The sequence below is a fragment of the Ursus arctos genome, unplaced genomic scaffold (genome assembly GCF_023065955.2).
Source record: "Ursus arctos isolate Adak ecotype North America unplaced genomic scaffold, UrsArc2.0 scaffold_11, whole genome shotgun sequence".
NCBI classification, from domain to species: Eukaryota; Metazoa; Chordata; class Mammalia; order Carnivora; family Ursidae; genus Ursus; species Ursus arctos.
This window is the reverse complement of record NW_026622775.1, coordinates 3107810-3128703: the sequence shown is the minus strand read 5'-3', so window position 1 is coordinate 3128703 and position 20894 is coordinate 3107810. Positions and strand designations below refer to the sequence as shown.

The following is a 20894-nucleotide window of genomic DNA, read 5'->3' as shown; positions in this document are numbered from 1 at the left end:
TGGTTCTGTGAAGTATTTGTATCTTCATAGCTCCTGGAAAGACCCCCATTCAATCTGCATACAATTCTGGTTCTTTCTCAGAGGGACAGGATCACTTGGTGAGGTCTCAGTTAGACATGTTTGTGACAGCAATGGTAGCAATAAACCCAAAGAGTTTTCATCTTCCGCCAGGCAGGGTTCTAATTGCTCTCCATGCAGTAACTCATTCCATTCTTCACAACAACCCTATGAGGTAAGTTCTCACGTTCTGGGGACAGGATGTAGTTGGGGAGATATTTCCCCATTCAAATATATGAGTGAAGTGTGACCTACTATATTCTCTTTTTAATGATTCACATGTCACATCAGCCTAGTAAAGTCTCTGAGAAGTTCTGCAGTAAAGAGACTTAGCTTTGTTTTAGCCAGCATAACCAGAATTTATTCTAATATATGCTCCTATCTCCACTAACACCTATTAGCATCTCATAGAGAACAGATTGAAGACCCCTGTTCCAGATCTTCATAATAGCTGAATTCAGAAGCAAACCCCTGGGCAAATGTTTAATGGCCAGGAGGTGGGGAAGAGGCAGCGGGTGGGGAGGGATGTTACTCCAGCAATTCTAGAGACCACAGAAGAGACACTGGGCTCAGGTGACCAAAGTTGCATTTGACATGTCAATCAAAACGTTGTTTACCAATGCTGAAATAAATTTAGGAAAAGTTTGACACTTCACTACAGCTGGGCTCTTAACCAACCCAAACCTTTAGTGTTTCTGCTACTTCCTAAATCAAATCTTTCATCTAGTAATATGGTGATTCCAGTATTTAGGGCAGGCTGGCATCATACATGTAACTACCGATAATAGGATCAATTTGTTCAAGCAGAGAGAACGTTGTTACATTTACTGGTAATAGTTGTTGGTCTTTCATTGTTGAGCATTTAATTTCATTTCGTTGTTGGTCATTTCAGACTTGCTGCTTACCTCTGAGGGGAGGTTCAGCAAGTGACTTAGATTCAAAATCTGGTCGCCTCTCTGGCACCATGGGATCACTTTAGGGGGTAGTATTAGGATAGAAACAAAAAGGAGTGATGCAAGCTCCATGGAGACAACTGGAGAGAGAATCCAAGTGGCAAAGTGAGTGAGGGCATGAACTGTCACTGGAGTTCAGGGTTTGGAGCTGAGGAGAGTGGTCAAATGATTATGAAGACTTTGAACAGTTAGAGCCTCAGTGATAAACTTCGGTGATGGATGGGATTTGAAAAACTACAGATGAGGAAAAGTAGTACCCTGGTGTGTGTGTGTGTGTGTGTGTGTGTGTGTGTGTGTGTTAGAGGCCAGGCCAAACGGAGTCAGTATGGAACAGAAGCACTGTGGCAAATTGAGCCTGTGTTCTAGAAATTGCGATAACTTGATCTGGCTGCATGGAAGGGCTCACATGAAACTTTAGAAAAGTAGGTTAAAATCAAGTTATGGGATTCTTTGCAGGCCAGGCCAAGAATTTGGAATTGCTTCAGTAGTCACAAGAGAGCCCTTTAGGTTCTTGAGCAGTGGGGATGACACAAAAAGTGACATGTTAGTAGGAATCCCCTGGTGGTGCTAGGTGGGGTTATCTGGAAAGAAAGAGAGAAGGCAGAGGACCATGCATCTGGGACAGACACCGATGCACCACGATGAAGACCTGGATTCCTATTTCAGAGGAAGGGAACTAAAAGGAAGGGCTTGAAAGGTTTCTGGGTATAAGGGTGAAGGCAGCTGTAGGAGAATGCAGGTGTACCAACCTGGATGATTCCGAACACAGAGGCTGAAATAATTGACTCTGAAGTTCAGTGAATGTGGCACATCAATTTTGTCAATATACTGCATGATTTTACTATTAATATAAATAAGTTTCATACCCAAGCAGTAGCATTTCAATAATTGTCTGCAGAAATTCTTTTCACAAAGGAATTTTCCTCTCTGATAATCCATAAAGCTACATTAATTTTTTTTCCCAAGTGGTATCCACCAAGAGTTTATATTGGAAGGGCATTTTTCCTTTGCATAAATTCTATACTCACAGAGGATAAAATTTAGTGATCTAAAAGAGAAATCATGTGATGCCTTTCCTAGTTTGCATCCTGCCTTCAAAGTCTGTGCCATAGATTTTCAGCTTCCTTGTGGTCATTTTCTTTCTATATGTGCAGAAGAAAAAAGAAAAAAATGTAGATGAGTCTTTTTTATTTAAGCATTGAGTATATTTTCCACTTCTTTTTCAGCCTTCATTAGTTCATTGCCCAAGGAAGTTGACCTGCAAGAAGGGCATCCTTGGGCACCCTTGTCTCTGGTTACCAGTTGAGCTTGGCCATCAGAAGAGACTAGCAGGGGACTGAATGGTAGGAGGAGATTCAGTGGTATGTTGGAAAGAGGCAATTTTGCACATTTTCCCCCAACTCTGCTTTCAGTGGCATCATGTCAATAATGATTGTAATCAGCCATGATAGGAGAATTTATACCATGGAAAGGAGCACATGTTATAAATCAGGATATATAAATCAGGATTTTCACTTTTGGAAAATCAAGTTACCAGCATACCACTAGAAGAGTGTGTGTCCAGCTGTTTATACCTTTCATTTCCTCTGATTCCCAGCCATCTAAGTTGGCTATGTACCTCAACCGAAGGTGGATGGAGGGGATGCTCTATTCAGGTTTCTGTAGCCACTGCTTCCTCTTCAGGCTTAAAAGAGATGATGGTTTCTTGCCTTGCTTACCTCAGACTACTGCACCATATCCTTTGTTTTTCTAAACCTGCGCCATCCAATATGGCAGCTACTAGCTACATGTGGCTATTGACCGTTTGATGGTATGTGACTATCATTAGAGTATAACGGATGAATTGAATTTTTAATTGTATTTGGTTAAAATTAACTAATTAAAATTTTAGAAATAGAAATAGTGTAAAACATTTTTCCATTAAATAGAACTTTATCATTTTGGTAGGACTTCATTTTACTTGAGATATTATTGGAACTGAGACGGGCTGTCGATGTAAAATTCACACCAGATTTCAAAGACTTGATATGAAAAAAATGAAGCACATTTAACTCATGACTTCCTTATATTTATTTCCTATTAAAATAATATTTTGGCTATGTTGGGTTAAACTAAATATATTATTAGGAGTAATTTTACCTGTTTCTGTTCACTTTTTTAATGTGGTTACTAGAAAATTCTAAATAGTGGCTCCCACCATTAGACTTTCCTACTCTAAACCTTGCCCACACTTCTGTAAATAGCCCCTTTATACCCTTTTCAAATACACAGCTTCAACATACCATTAGCTTCTGACTGGTGGAAGCCAACTGATACCACCACCACCACTACCAAAAAAAATCTGTGATCAATTCATTTTTTTCTTTATGAGCTAATTTACCACTCTCTTTTTTAAAGAGAAAAGAAACAGGTTTATTTTGGAGGAATGTATCTAGTGGGCACTATTAGCTAAGTGACACTTAGCTTCTGATGTTTCCTAGACAATTTTTACAATGTGGTCTAGTGGAATAATCCTCAAAAATATTTCCCAACTGGAACGTAGTATTAATATTGTTAAGTAGCTATCATATGACAAATAATTTTTGGATAGACTCTCTAATTCAACTCTCTAAATAATCCTGAGAGATAGGAATTTTTGAGACGCCCTCATTTTACAGACAAGGAAATTAAGGCATGGAGAAGTTACTTGCTCAAGGTCACAGCTGGTAAGCATGGAGGCCAAAATGAAGCCCAGATTTGCTTGACTTTATAGCCCAGGATTATTGTAACACATCGAGCAAGAAATATTCCTTACTCTAAGGCATCTTAAAAAAAATTTAGAGGGGAGTTGATTTTACTAGATACTGATTTTTAAGCTTTCCCTGCAATGTAGATGGTCATTTGCCTCCGTTTCCTCCCTCCCTAAACTCTCACACCACATTCCACTTCTTCCTTGGCCCCAAGGGTAATCATTTTTGAACAACCCTAGAAAAGACCATAGCTCACAATACTTCCATGAAAAATTGCTTCTAGGGTTGGCTTGTCAGGTCACTTGCAGGAAAGGAGAGCCAGAGGTTTGATGGAGTAAATCAGACCAATTTGGGTGGGCTGCATTCTGCTGAGTCCAGCCCCAACCCCAGCTGTTGTCTCACCCCCTCTTGCTCTTGATCCTTAATCAGAGTCCTATGTGGACACTTAGATAGTCTTGCTTCCCTTTAGTGACACTAGGAAAGGATGAAACAGAGGCTCAGAGATGGAAACTGTACCCAAGTCACAAAAGAGATGAAGGTCCTCGACTTGAGGTTGAAGATGTCACAGTGCTGCCTCCCATTCTTATTTCCAGTCCATTCATAACTTGATGCCCCTGCATTGACTCCAATTTACAACTTCTTGGGAGTTTTTAAGTGATGTTTACACACATGTTAGCAGTTGTTGCATTGGACTTCACATATCCTCTCTTACTAAATGGGTGTGAAATAAAAATATATTTTTTAATGCAGGTAGGGACTGTACTTGAACCCACATTAAGTCTGGAATTGTGCACAGCTGTGTGACATTAAGCAGCAAAAAGGGACTGACAGGAACCTGCAGGATCACTGCAAAAGTGGTCATGGTTTTGTACTCCTTACTTAGTGCAAGGAATCCTTTGGATGCATAATAAATACTATCTGATTAAATGTAACAAAAGCAAGGGATGCTTCCTCTTATATCCATTTTATTCTTTGGTCTGATCTAATATGACTGTGTGACCACCCAGATATCCTCTCATCTAAACTCTTCTGAAGATGAAAACAGAGGCAATGTTACCTGGGATTAACGGCCGATCTTGAAATCGGGCAGATGGGAATTCAGCTGTGTTACCTAAATGTTGCAGGATTGTAAACTAGCTCCTTCGTCTCTTGACACCTCAATTTCCTTGTCTGCAAAAAGAGGGTAACGTCATATCAGTTAGAGTTATTCAGATGTAAGCAACAGAAACCAACTCTTAAGTAATTTATGCGAAATATTTTTTAGAAGGGAATTTTTTGTAAGGATATGAAGTAGCTGAAAGAATCCAAGGAAAGAATGAATTTGGCCTCAGAAGAGTATGCACTGATGGAGTGCCAGGGTTCTAGAAAACAAGGCTTGGTGGGGTGTTATTAGGGTACCTTGACCAGAATGAGAAAGCTCTAATCAAATTTCGTCCTTTGGCCTTTCTACTCAAGATGCAAATTCCCAGGAAGAGTCTGCATGGCCTGGTTGGGGTCCTGCATTCCTTCCCTTGGCCAAAGGAGGGCAGGAGAAGGTAGGGTGCAATAAGCAAGAGAGACAGAGTTCTTTTTTTTTTTTTTTTTTTAAGACTTTATTTATTTGAGCGAGGCAGAGTGAGAGCACAGGGAGGGGGAGGGGCAGAGGGAGGTGCAGACACCCTGCTGAGCGCTCAATCCCAGGACCCTGGGATCATGACCTGAACCAAAGGCAACCACTTAACCAACTGAGCCACCCAGGTGCTCTGAGAGACTGAGTTCTTAAATATAATATCAGGGTGCTGTTACCAAGGAAAGGGACATGGGTATTGAACAATAAAAAGAAATGAAATGTTTTACACACTCTTGATAGAATCATTACACCATTCAAATGAGATCACTGGCATTGGTACACACAGTGACAGTACATATAAGTTGTCAATAAAGATGATTTTAAAAATTGTCATTAAGAAAGAGTTCTTAATCCAGTATATTATTCTCTGTTAAGAATAGTCATGCTCTCAAAGAGCGTTATTTTATACACACACAGCAGTCCCTTAAGTTTTACTAACTGGACATTGTAACAATTTGCTATCTAACTAGATGGAGATACATGGAAAACAAAATAAGTAGTAATTATGTCCCAAATAGTTAGCATGCAATTATTTAATTCAAAAATCTGCCTTTGCCATTTCAAACACAAGCCAACAATAAATCCCACGGCATCTATTTTAGTTATGGTAAATCATAGTCGTATGTGGTCATGATTATGGCTAATTGTGGGATCAAGGATTTAATTGTAGAGTATGAATGAAATACATTCTTGTTGACATTTGTGCATGACAGTCTGGGAACAATAGGGAAAGAGCTAGCAGCTATGTGATATAAATTCCCAAACAGAGAGAATAATAAAGAACATTTAAATCAATGATACTGATTCTTAATGATGGTACTGATGATCCTAGAAGCTTGGACTCCATATTTAGAATACACCAGCTGCTTCAAATTAGAGAGACTGTAGACTCTTCTGACATAGGATCACTGACGGTGTGTGCGTGTGTGTGCGTGTGAATGCGTCTTTCCAGTTATGTGCGAACAGAAAATCTAGAACACTTAATTTCCTGACATAGTTTACAGAGGAATATATTCTGTGGTACACTGCTTTGCCATACTAAGATTGCAAGTGTGCATTGAAATTTGTAACTTTTTAAAGAACATTAAGAAAGAATCATTTGGCCTAAAATTGCTTAGGGACTGCATGACAACACCAGGAACTTAAAAGGAATCACCCCTTATTTTTTTTTTTTTTAAACTTCTGCTTTCACTTCACAACAATGTCTTTCATTAAAACTAAACAATTAGCACTGTCTAAGCAAGGCCTCAGACAATTAACATAAGACTCGAAGTTATTTCCCTCATCATAAATCTTCAGTAAAAGACAAAATATGTATACAATATGAAGAGGAACAGAGTATGGCCTCTGCTTTTATAACCCACCCCCAGTAAGAGAAACTCCTCTACACTGAGGTAGGTGTTTGGTGTCATGATGCAGTGCCTGCAAGAACGTTTCAGGGAATTCTGTGATAAATATAGATGAAAAATTTAAAATAGTGTCATTTTATAATTGTACTGTGTGCAGTTCACTGTGGGTATTAAACTGAAATCTGAGTCATCACCGTGTCCATTCTGGAAAGATCTTAAAATTCACACAGTGCCTCTGAGTCGCCACTGGGGGCGATGTGGGGGAGACTTGGCTGACGGATCTAAGCTGTGCTCCATCAGAGACTCAGGTTGAATTTGTATGTATATTTGTATATCTGAGGGTTTTTTTTTTCCTTCCTCCCAACCTCCTTTCCACACTCCCTCCCTTCCTCCCTCCCTCCCCTTCTCTCTTCTTTTCTTTTAGTTAAACGCTTTGTTTCGCGATAGTTGTAGATTCACATGCAGTTGTAGTGACAGAGAGAGAGATCTGGGGTAACTTTTGCCAAGGTTCCCCCAGTGGTAACATCTTGCAAGAGCATAGTACAGTACCACAACCAGGTTTTGACATTTGTCAAGATACAGAACGTTTCCATTTTGCAGTTATCTATCATGTTGCCTTTTATAGTCACGTATATTTCTCTCCCACCCTAATTTTGTCACTTTGAGAATGTTCCATAAATGAATTCATACACTATATAATATTTGGGGGTTGGCTTTTCTTACTCAACATAATTCTTTAGAACTTCATAACAGGTGGTTGTGTGTATCAATAGTTTTTTTCTTTTTTATTGCTGAGTGATATTTCATTGTATGGAATACCAATTTGTTTAAGCACTGACCTGTCAAAAGGCAGGTTTGTTTCCCATTTTTGTCCATTAAGAATAAAGCTGTTTTAGATACTTACATACCAATGTTTATAGCGGTGTTATTTACAATACACAAAAGGTAGAAACAACCAAAATGTGCACCGACATATTAATGGGTAAACAAAATGTTGTATATACATAGCATGAAATATTATTCTGCCTTAAAAAGGACTGAAATTCTGATACTTGCTGCACCATGGATGAACCTTGAGCACATTGTGCTATGTGAAATGAGCCAGACACAATAGGACACCTATTGTACGATTCCACTTATATGAAGTACCTAAAATATGCATGAAATATTCATAGAGAAAGGAAAGTAGAGGTTACCAGGAGCTGAAGGGGAGAGGGAAATGGAAGTAATTACCTAATGGGTATGGAGTTTCCATTTGGGATGATGAAAAAGTTCTGAAAATGGGTAGTGGTAATGGTTGCACAGTATTGTGAATATACTTACATGTCATCGAATTGCACACTTAAATACGATTAAAATGGTAAAATTTATGTTATGTGTATTTTACCACAATAATGAAAAAGGAATATATAAACACTGGTGCACAGGTTTGTGAATGAACAGAAGTCTTCATTTCTCTGGAATAGAAGCCCAGGAGTATAATTGCTAGGTCATATGATTGTCGCATTTTTAATTTTTAAAGAAAATGCTAAACTGTTTTCCCAACTACTGTGCCGTTTTCATTCCCATCACCAATGTATGAGTGATCCAGTTTCTCTCCGTCCTCACAAACATCTGGTGTTGTCACTACTTTTTTTTAAATTTTAGTCATTCTGATAAGTACGTACTGATAGCTCACTGTGGTGGTAATTTGCGTTTTCCTAAGAACTAATGATGTTGAACAGCTTTTCAGATGCATTTTGCCATCTGTATGTCTTCTTAAGTGAAATGCCTGTTCATGTCTTTTGCCCACTTTCTAATTGAACTGTTAGTCTTTTTACTGGTGGGTTTTGAGAGTTCTTCATATACTTTCTGTACTAGACCTTTGTCACAGATGGAATTTGCATATTTTCTCCTACTCTGTCACCTGTTTGAATTTCGTAGAACAAAATTTTAAAAATGTTTATGAAGTCCATTGATTGTTTTTTTTCTTTCTGTGGATTATATTTTGGTGTCAAGTTTAAGAACTCTGCCTAGTCCTAGATCTCAAAGATTTCTCCTGCCTTTTTTTATTCCTTAGAAGTTGTATAGTTTTATAGTTACATTTAAATCTGTGATTCATTTTGAGTTAATTTTTGTATAAGGTGTGAGATTTTGGTCAAAATTATAATTTTTTTCTTCATGTATATCCAATTGCTCTTGTACCACTTATTGAAAACACTATCACTTCTCTACTGAGCTTTTAAAATTACCCTAAAATGATCCTCTTTCCTTCCTCCCTCCCTCCCTTCCGTTTTCTCTTTCTTTTTGGCTACTGCTTTCCATAAGCTACAGAACTCACCGTGGCTGGTTTTTCTATGTGTAAACTAAGGTTTCAGCACCTTTGATGCTTTGAAGTTTGATACTCAACATATACACAGAAGACACAAATTTACATTTTCTTCTATATTTACGAAACACCTGCATCAGCATTTTACTGGTCCAGTTATGCACTTTCATAGTTGTCATGTTAATTAATGAGCAAAAGAGAGATGGAAACAGGTAGAATATTTTGGTCCTTTCTTTGTTATACTATGTACCCAGTGTCAGCAGCACCACTTCCTCTGGGTTGATTCCTGTTCTGCTGTATTACGAGGCTGAGAAACTAGGAAATCAGACACAGGAGACTTTCCAGTCAACGAAAGTGGTGATAACAGTAACTTATGCAAACAGATCCTGTACCTTCCTCTGTCCTTCCGCCCCCCCCCCACCCCCGAACAAAGTAGACAGGTCTTTGCTTTCATGGGGGTCTTATTCTAGTGAAGGAGGGAGATAATAAGTACATAAATAAAATAATTACAGATCAGAATAAATGCCATTTCACAAGATTTTATCAGTTACACATGGGAATATTCCAAATCTTTGAATATTCATTGTGTAGAATGTAATATTAGAATTAACAAAATGTGTCATTAGAATGACGTTTGTGTTGAATTTATTGATGATCTTTTATTGATTTGACCAGTATTTATTGAGTATACCAAAATTGTCCTAGTTGCTGATATAACCTTAGAAAAAAAAAATTGCATAAGTTTTCATCTCTAAGAATTTATAATTTACCTGAAGAGATAAGAATAAACCAAAAACACAAAAATATATTAAACAAGTGTCATATAAAGAGAATGGACAATAAAGGTTAAAAACAAAAATAGTTCAGTGAGGAGGGAAAAGTCCTTTCCATTGGGAGTGAGTGTAGAAAAGCATCACTGAACAACAAAGATGGGTTTTGCCTCAAACTTTAAAGTGGAGGGAGGATTTCAGAAAGTTCAAGACCATGAAGGAGGCCAAGGACAGTGGGGATAATTGCCCTAACAGGGTTCAGTGTCCAGAGAAAAACAGCTCCTCTGTGTCAGGGATGACGTACCAGTTTTGACATTGTGGTATAAAAGTAGGAGATTCAACTACAAAGGGAATAAATGTGCAGTAACACATGTTGAATGCTGTGGGAAGATGCCTATTTGTACCTGGACCCTATACTCATACCAGCTTCAAAAAAATTCAGATTTAGGCTTTAAATAGGACGGAAGAGTGTTTCCATTTGTGTAATTGCTTTTTAAGATTTTAGACTAAATAATGGATGCAATGTAGTGGCTTATAAGAAAAATATTTTCCCAATTAAAGGCTAAAGATACTTGTTTGCATAACGTGTCAACAGGAAATTGCAGTAATTTTATTGTTGCTTCAGTTCACTTTTAAAAAAATTCAGACCTCTCCTTCATGAATCCGTAGGGCACAATCTTGCTTTACTCTGATTCCATCTATGTTTCCCATATAGGCTGACCTTCTGATAATAGCAACACATTTAAGAGTTGGAGTCCTGACCCGTGTTGAATCTTTGCTCATGTCACTTATCATCTTTGGGGGGGGGGGAGATATTAATAACATTTATTTCCTATTGTTGTCATAAGGATTAAATGAAACCATGTAGGCGTGTTGTTGTTGTTGTTGTTGTTGTTGTTGTTGTTGTTGTTTTTAAGAAAATTGGTAGAGTGCTAACTTAATATTATTAGATAATAAACTTTATGGTGGCTTGGACTACCTCTCAGGTATCTTTGCATTTTCCAAGGGCCTCTGCACTGCCTGGTAGAGAGCACCTAGTTATTTTTAGTAGCATTACTGAAAATAGTGACAGTAACATAGTACATTTATTTGCCTTTACACGTAGAATCTGTTTAATAAGTTTGTTGAAGAATAAATGAATGTCCTATGAACTTATTTACAAGGAATTTAGCATGTAATTATCTTATTTAATCATAGTAAAGCATCTAGACTAGAAAACATATTACTTGTGTCCAAAATTATTACTTGTTATACTTCTGATATGATATATAGTGTCAGCCTGAATAAAAGTCAAATTACATGTCTTCCATTGACTTGACTTGTGTGTAAGCAGACACTATACATGATACAATAGCATATCACATGCAGAAGAATTAAAAAGTTTAAGTTTCAAAGTTTCAAGCCTAAACATTCAAACTTAATTTTTGATAACATGTCGACCGGTATATGCTTGCGTGCATGTATATATACGTACATACAAATATATCTTTCAGTAAATATCCTATATATGTAAATATGCAGACGCATAGATATTATAGATATACAACCATATAGTCTCCGTGGAAATTAATAGTACTAGTGCCTCAGAATGTGCTGAGTTTCAAATCACATTGAAACAAAACAAACACGTATAGCTGTACAGCGATTGTAATTAAAACCATTTCAGAGTTCTTATCGCATTCTAGATGGGAGGATCTTTCTGTAATATAGACTGGTGTACCAGAAACCATGATATAGACAGCAAAATGACCTTTTATGTGTAGGTCTGTGGATGAATAATTTAAGACTTATAATAAACTAAAGTGACCAGTTTTACGAATTTCCCCCTTATGAGTCTATTTGACCATTTATACAAGCCTTATGTGGTTAAGTGTCAAGGTTTAACAAATAAACAAACGTCTGGATACTGTGATGGATGAGAAAGGACAGAAGTGCATCTGTGCACAAGTGCGGTGAGTGTAAGTTGGTAGTAAGGCTGAGAATAGCACAGCATTCGCTGAGTGTGTTACACACTTAGCAGAGCAGACCCTAAACACGCGCAAGCCCTTATGGTTTTGGTCAGCAACACTGTCCAACAGCGACGTGGGGCTCCTAGGATAAGTCACAAGTATGTAATTTACCTTGGAGAGGCCTATTTATGGTACACAGGGGGATACCTTGCTAGCTGTTTTTTCCTACAGTTGTTAAATCTTAGGAGCAGTTACAATCCAAGATACTGTATGACTTTGCACAAGATGACAGGATGCTTCCTACAGTCCTCCTGTCTCTGAAGAAAATGAGATTAAGTAGTCTGATCAGAACTCAAGGAATGAGAAAAATGTGACTTTTTGAGCCAGATGAACTTGCCATCAGATCCTGGCTCTTTATTTAATTTTTGCTGGCCCATGTTTTAGTTTTGTTTGCACCTCAGACAAAACAGTATGTACCTTGCATGGGCATTTTGAGTAGTAAGTGAGGTAATGGGTGCAGATATATAATATAATGCCCAACATCTATTGGATGGTCGTACTCCCTCGTGCTTCAATACTGTATCTCCACTACATTTCCTATCATCCACAGGGAAATTAACCAAAGAATCTTATTTTTATAAATTCTAAAATTAAAAACTGTAAATGTTTTCTTATTGAAAATTGGTGCTAATTTATTGAGAAGAATGCTATAGCTTCTCTTATATTGGTACCTATAAAAAAAGCCAGCAATTGTTCTGAGAACTTTATATACGTTATTTTAAAAGGTTTATTTATTTATTTGAGGGAGAGAGGGAACAAGAGAGAGCACGAGTGGGGGGAGGGACAGAGGGAGACAATCTTCAAGCAGACTCCTTGCTGAGCGTGGAGCCCAATGGGGGCCCCATCTCATGACCCAAGAGATCATAACCTGAGCAGAAACCGAGAGTTGGACACTTAGCCAACCGAGCCACCCAGGTGCCCCAGAGCTTTATATATGTTAAGATTTGAATACATGCATTGATAAATACCCCATCCGGTAGATATTATTATAAACATTTTGCAGACACTCATAATAATCATGAGGAAAAAAGTACCATCTTACCTATATTGGCTTTATAACAAGAAAGCTCCATGAGAAGAAGACATGTTTACCCTACTTGTATTTTCACAGCAATCTGCTTTGCACTTCATAGGCAGTCAAGAAACATTAGCTGATTTTTGTTTTCTCTTGAAAACCTTCATGGCTAAATCCAGAAGGATGGCATTATAGAAACTCTGCTTCTCTGATCCAAGTACTAATCAGGAAGCTCTAGGTAGAAAAGATCTATTTAGGTAATAAGTGAAAAAGCAAGACTTTTGCCCTGTAAAGTGTAAATAACTTTGACAGATTTTGCTTCCGTGAGCGGGTTTGTTCATTGATGTAAAGATGGGGGTAGAAAGGAGAGGGGAAAGAAAGAGAGGGAGGAAAGGAGATGACACGATTCTTTGAATTCTCAGGTGTGAGAAATTACTAGTGAATTATCCTTGAAGTGATCAGATTGCATTTCAGGAGGTTGCCCTGAAAAAGGTATATTAGCAAAAAAAATCATTCTAGCATTACTAGCCCGAGGCATTTACTTCTTTGTACCTATTAACTCGCGTCACAAATGAACGGACGCTCCATTACAATGGATTTAGAGTCCCAAAGAAAGCAGTCTCAGGTTGCTACAGCTGGGTTTTTTTCAAGGGCGGAAAATAAAATAATGAGGATACCAACTGGGCCACCCACTGCAAAATGTGGGTGACCAAATGAGCCAACAGAACCTCTAATGAGTATTTACTCCAAAGGCCTTTGCATGTAAACGACTTGCAGACTGATGCAGTGCCAAGCTGAAGGGATTAAGTCTTCAATGGCTTTTGATGATCTGGAGCGGGGCGTCCAGGAACAAAGGAGGGGTCTCCTTATTAAACATATCAAGAATATTACTTTCAGACGAGAATAATGCAAAGAATGGATCAAAGAGCACTATAAAATAGACGGAAGACAGTAGAAATAAGTAATAACAGCATCATTCATACTCCGGATTTAGGGTGATTTTATTTAGTTAAGGCATTATTTTTCAGAAGACTTTAAAGCATCGTTTCACATTTATGTGGTCTGGCCTACATTATAGGTAGTTGTGTGCACGTCTTTGGTTTTGGTGATCTTGGGGGCAGGAGTTTCTCTGCTCTGTGTCATCAGTGTGCCATTAATCTTCTGGTCTTTTCCTCCTCCAGCATTAAACAGAGTATACACGTAAGTTCTTTAATAATCATTTTTGAAATAAGTTGAATCATGCAGTTACTATTGCTTTAATAATATAGAAAGCACGAGGAATAACGTAACATAGTTTTCTTTTAGGAGGAGAAAAATCTGTGACACAAAGACATTGGATATCCAGAGGGAATAGCTCAACGTCACTTAGCAAGTTAGTGGCGGGGTTTATCCTGACTCGGGATCTTGCATATCTCAGACAAAGCAAACCCCGCAATGCAATGCACATGACAGGGCACATATGGACAATCACATTCTCAATATGTTTACTCAGAGGAGACACAAAGCAAGAAAATGTTTGCACACTGTGACAAAAGTCAGTGCTAGAGAAGGTTCTAAGATGGCCACCCAAACAAATGTTTACTTCTGTAAAGCAAAACAAAATAAAACCTAATTTGGTCTTCTAAAAGGTTGGAGCATAACAACAACAGCTATCTGATTCCTTTTTCTTTCTGCTTCTAAATAGTTGTGTTAACATTTTAAAAACTTGACTTTTTTAGGCCTTCTCAAAGAAGTGGTCAGTTGCGTTTGGCAGCAAGATTTCCTAAGAAAAGCTGTCGGGTGTAAATTGCGGCCATGTTTCCTCCCTTTAGATACAAACTAGTTATAAAGCTCTTAGGAGTTGACTTGCAATTTTGGAACCGCACTCTCCTGATTAAAGGCTTTTCCAATGATCAGCAATCCCAGCTTTGCCACAATCCCAACATTCGATGGGTACACTGGGCCCTGTGCACATATAGCAGTTAACAAACCAGTAATAACAAAAGTAATACATGCTGATGATATTGATGACGATGGTAATATAATAATAATAATAATAATAGCAACTGTTGAGTTGTTTTGCTGAGATCTTCACATACATCATCTCACGGAATCTTCAGAACGATAATGGCAAAGATAGATAACCGTTGCTCATTTCTAAATGGCCTCCAGTTGCATGCCTGCAGTTACATACACAGTCGGAAGGCTTCCAAAATCTCTGTTTATTTACGTTCTTAACTTAGCAGTTCCATAAAGTGCCAGAAAATGTTCTCATTTCTTTACATTAATTGATTCATTGAATTCTCACGATAACCATGTGAAGTAGGCAGCAATAATGTCCCTATTTTATAAATGTGAAAAGTGAGGCTAAAATAACTGTTACAGGTCACGCATCTGAAAAGTGGTAGAACTGGGATTCAAATCTGAGCCACCTGGGTAGAGCACATTAATGTTTGACCCAAACTCAAAGATACGTGTTCTGAGGAAAATTATCACAGTGGCTGGAGCTTTTATAAAGTTCTGTCCAACTCATAATATCTCTGAAACTGGATGATGAGCATCCCCCTCCTGTGTTCTACAGCCAGCTCTGTAGTAGACACAGAAAGTTCCCCAGGGCTTCTGTCCCTGGAGTCTGGTCCCCCCCCCCGCCCCAGTGGAGCTGACAGGGAGGTTGGAATGAGGGTGGGGGAGGTTTTTGACCAAGTTGAACTCTGGAGATGTTTCTGTGCTCTTGAGGACTCTGTGTCTTTCTTTGTCAGTTCCTTTCCATCGGCACCGTGAATCATTCCAAGTTGTTTTTTCCTCCCTACCCTCCGGAGGAAAGAGGTAGAATATTTCTCACACCTGAAGCAAGCATTCAAAGTAAAGGTCAAAAGCTTTCGAAAGTGGTATCGTGAAGGACCAGAAAACACCAGAGAGGGTGAACATATATCACAGGGGAAACATATTTCTTGTTCTTTTTTTTTTAAGCTCTCTCCCAACCCCCACCCCGACACACACACTTAAACACTATACTTGATACAAGTTATGTAATTAATTTTCAGAGTAAAACTTTTTAAATTCTGGAGTCAGCATGGGGCTGAATTTCCTGGGGGGAGCACTAGGAAGCATGGGAGGGGAGAGGCAAGGAAAAGGGGGTGTCAGCACTACTGATAGAATAGGTCCTGAGAATGAGAAGCCCAGGAAAATAGTCCTGAAGAAGGAGAAGTGGGAGTAGGATGACCTGGGCTATGTGGGACAAGAGAGAGGACAGAGATCCCAGACTGAAGGCAAAAGTTTTAGCAGAGGCAGAGTGAGGGAATCCAGGACTCAATTCCAAGCAATGATCATGAAACTGCTTCTTTGGGGTAATTGACTCCTTAAAAAAGAAAATGCATAGCCTTTTTCTCCAGCAACCTAGCACTCAACTTAATTCCAGAAAGGAACTGGGATTTGTTTTAGGTCAAATGCTAAAATTTCTTCTTGAGTAGTTTTGTTTTACTCTGGGAGTGTCTTTAAGTTGACCAAGTTACGCTTCTGTGAAATCCAAATTGGCAACGTGGGAAAGGGAGGAAGAATATGACCATATATCTTGAGGGAGTGTCTTTTTATCTTCTCTTCAGCGGGGGAGTCAATAATATTAACTCCTTTCTTCTTAACCTGAGAGAACTACAACTAGAGCCAGGTCTTCAATTTTCTGTAAATCCCAAGTGTGACAACAGCTCAGGAAACCTGCCAACACATGCAAAGCCAAACTACCCAGAAAGCCATATGGAAAATGAAAAATCAATTACCTCATTATGCAGTCCATTTTATGCATTATGCATTTCTGCTATCTGTTGGGCACACTGTGTTTCACACCAACTTAAATTAAAAGTAAATGTATTTGCAATAATTTAAAGAATATAAAACATGGTCCCAGTATTTAGACCTTACTTTAATCTTAATCACAATCAAAACCTGTCAGGGTGGAGAGATAGAAAACAATATATGTGTATGGGCACACGTACACACACACACACACACACACACACACACACACACTAAGATGCTGGAGAGAGGGCTGACATGAGAACTGGTTGTATCACCTTAAGCAAGTTACTTAAGTATCCTGGCCTTATTAACACCACCTATAAAAATAATGATAGCAACCAAAATGAGACAAGCTCTGGAAAAAGTTGAGCTACAACAGTGGGTGGGGACTCTGTTTAACCTAGATATCTCCAAATCTCTACCACTTACTCTGTCTCACTCTCTGTTGTTTCCCTTTCAATCCCCTCCTTCTTTCTTTTATTTGTCAACTCTATTAAGTGTCAGGCACTGTGTTTCTGGTATTTAACAAAACCCCCAGCAGGGAAGACAGATGTGTGCCCTAGGATCGTGTCATCATTCTCCTCAAAATTCTGTGACTTCCTGTTTCTTCCACAAACCAATGTGTGAGTAAGTCTCAGCTCACTGGTACACCATCTTGCTCTCATCCCTTGGGACACTTCATCCTTCTTTGTGCCATGCTGTCTCGGGCCACAAGGACTTTACACAAACCATTTCCAGTTCTGGAACTTTCCTCAGAGTGGCTCTCCCTTTGACTAGTCAACGGCGAGGCATCCTGGAGCTCTCAGCTCGAATAGCACTTCCTTGGAAACCCTTTCTGTGACGCTTCACCTGGACCAGGTGCTTCTGCGGCGCTGTGCCGCATTCACTCGGAGCACTTATCCAAGTGTAACGTGTGTATCCATCGCTACCGCGCCAAACAGCAAGCGCCGTAGGAAAACATTGTATCCTTCCACCCTTGCGAAGCCAGCGCCTCCCACGGTGCCTGATTTAGGATAAGTGCTCAATATTTATTAGTTGAATGGGTGAGTGAATGAATGTATAAATGAGTAGATCCCCCAAGACACTTAACTGTCATCAATTTTTGTCCCAATCAGTGCTTGTAATGCTTAAAAAAAAAAAAAAGCAGTCCGCCTTTAAAATTAAAAAAAATTAAAAATTGTGCACTCTGTACTACGCAAACAGACTCTAATAATGAAAATAGTTCTTTGAGGACAGTTCCTTACTGTGACCTTTCTTCTACTTGTAATCCATTATTAACCAGAAACCTATGGCTGGAAAGCCTGGTAGTTCTGAGACAGCCTCCAGAGAATTATGACTTGCAGGCTGTTCATTAACATGCGTATTGTCTAAAGAAAGAACGAACCCAGAGGCTTGCAATATGCTCTTTCAAACATGACTATTTGTGAACAATGGTGAAGACGTTTAATTTACTTCCTAACAGATGAGATTTAAATAAAAAACACACGTACATTCTTGGGAAAATTAGAATGGTTGAACATGTAGAAGGGATGGAGAGTTAGCTACTAAGGAGAAAACCCCCAGGGTATCGATGAGGTTGCATTCAGTTGCTGCTGTTGTGACCAGTTGAGAGTACGGCTACGTACAGTTTGGCCCATAAAGGCATATTCCCACATAAATTCCACTGTGTATGAAGAAAATGAATGAACTGCATGCTTCTTTAAGCTCAGCGTCTGATTCCAAAGTTCAGTTAACATTTGCTGTTTTTCTTTAGTGAAGGAATATTATGTCATAAAAGGCAACTTTTTACTGGAGTCAGTATATTAGCGACTGCTTTTTGGCAGATTATTGTGTTAGATGACTACTTGGTCATTATCTCATAACCTCAATCACCTGACATCACCTTAAATTAATTATCCATATCTTATTACAAAGATCTAAACCTAAATTCATTTGAAACTATGTACTTAAAAGCCTTCACGTTTTCCCAAGTTATTTTTAAATCTTAAATTACTTATGTATCACTGAATTTTTCACTGGACTTCAAATGCAGTCAAGAACTTCTCAGTAGTATTAATATTCTTTGGAAAAAATTAGAAGAATTATAGAAGAGATCAAAAGCAAGCAAAATAACTTGCATGTATTAAATATTATTTTTGGTGGGATGTTTCAAATAGTTTTTATTGTTTTTTAATTGGGAAGACCTGCATACTCTTGGCTTTGACATTCTTGGGAAACCTGTTCCTGCCAAATTTAAAAATAACTCATTAGGCTCACAAAAAGATATGTTGCCATAGTTTCAACACAATGGTTGATATTAGCTATTCCTATATATATATATATATATATATAAAATCTGGATATTAACAAAACATGGTATAGGCATATTTCTATTTTGTGTCTTTAAAACTGCTTTTTTGGTGGTCTTTAAATGTCAATAAATAAAATTATACAACAAGTAAAAAGGACAAAGGAGTATAAGAAAAATGTGGAAGAGAAAAAGCTTTCTTCTTTTACCTTTATTTTATTTTAAATCAAGTAGGTTGAGTAGTAATAAAGATAAATCAATCAGGGTTTTCCAAAGAAACAGAACTAATAGGAGAGATGGATATTTATGGATATAGATATAGACATATAGATCTATATCCATATTTCTGTATCTATACCTGTATCTATCTAGACATAGATGATATAAACATATAAATCTGTATTAACCAGAAACATAAATCTATATGTCTTTATCTATGTATATTTTGTTTTTGTTTTTTTTTAAAGATTTTATCTATGTACATTTTGAAAGAAATTAGCCGACATGATTGTGGAACCATGTCTGAAATCCACAGGCTGGAAACTCAGAGGTGATACTGCAAACTTCAGGCAGAATTTCTTCTTCCCTGGGAAACCTTACACTTTGCTCTTCAGGCCTTTTAACTCATTGAAGAAGGCCCCCTCCCACTATTCTGGATACTTTCCTTAGAGTCAGCTGATTGTAGATGTTAAGCACACCTACAAAATCCTGCATAGCAACACCTGTGTGATCAGTGCTTGATTAAACGGTACAGTAACCTGCCGACGTCAACACACAACAAACCATCACGACCATCAGGTGGCTTTATTAGTCTCCAAGGTTTTATCTTTATCTTGTGCTGGCAATTCGATTCATATTCGTAATTTAAATTTTAAAACAAGCAGGTTTTAATTACCTTTTCCTCGTTTAGTTGCTCACCGTTTTAGTCACTTTGTTGTATATCTCTGCGTTCATCTAAGAACTGGAGAGAGAAGAGATTAAATAAAGATCACTCTATCCACCCATGTACTTGATCAGTAGGTCCACTGTCCAAGACTCCTTTGGCAGGCTGATGAATCTTAAGGAACTCTTCTCAGAATAATGTTTAAATAAAATAGTAGAACTAAGAGAAACATCATTTATATTGAGATATGATTAACCAAATTTGTGATGTGTTCATTTATATATTGAAAAACAAGATCTAGCTCTACCTATAATAGCTATCATAATTTTAAAATGGTGATGAGTGGAAACAGTATTTTGAGATCTAGAAATAACTGATGTAATGTGATATGAATGTATCTGTGATTACTATTGTTGACAAAGTCACAGATACTGCTAATACCACTGTGATCCATTGTGTGCATTCACAATTCAAGGTTATGTAAAAGTTTAGTGAAAAAAAAGATGTCATATTTTCCCAACCAAGTTCACAGACCTCTGGTTAAGAACTAGTTCATTGTTTGATGAGAAAAAAAATAAATAATGGATGACCAACTAAGACTTGGAAATGATCTATGGATTTAATTTCTCAAGTTTTGCCCAGATGACAAGAATAATAATTGCACTAGCTAACACCTATGGTACTTATCAAGGGCCAGACATTGTCTGAAATGTTTTATATATATCACATCCCATCATTCTTAGAAAAAATTTCATGAGGTAAGATTTTACACATGCACAGAGAGGTGAAATAACCTTGCCCAAAGTCATACAATTTTTTTAGGTGGTGGACCCAGCTCCATCATGGTCCTTTAACTACCGTGCTATGTCTGGTAGTCTCCCTTTATCTGTGGTTTTGCTTTTTTGTGTTTTCAGTTGCCAGCAGTGAGCTACAGTCAGCGACAGATGATCTTCTTTCTGACATATCATCAGAAGGTCCGTACTAGCCTCACACGATGTCACAACACCTTCATCATTCACCTCCCTGTATCTCATCATGTGAGAACAATACGATAAGATATTTTAAGAGAGAGAGAGGGGTCACGTTAACATAACTTTTATTGCAGCATATTATAATTGTTCTATTTTATTATTAGTTATTGTTAACCTCTAACT

The 20894-nt window shown here is 38.0% G+C and overlaps 1 protein-coding gene and 1 non-coding gene across 2 annotated transcripts in view; one reads left to right on the top strand and one right to left on the bottom strand.

Annotated features, from left to right (window-relative positions):
- Nucleotides 1–20894, top strand: part of DKK2 (dickkopf WNT signaling pathway inhibitor 2) — a 96447-nt gene that overhangs the window by 41472 nt on the left and 34081 nt on the right. The window lies entirely within an intron of this gene.
- On the bottom strand, nt 6576–6690 carry LOC113255827 (U5 spliceosomal RNA). The gene has a single exon (XR_003316450.1). It is a non-coding gene; the product is annotated as a U5 spliceosomal RNA (small nuclear RNA).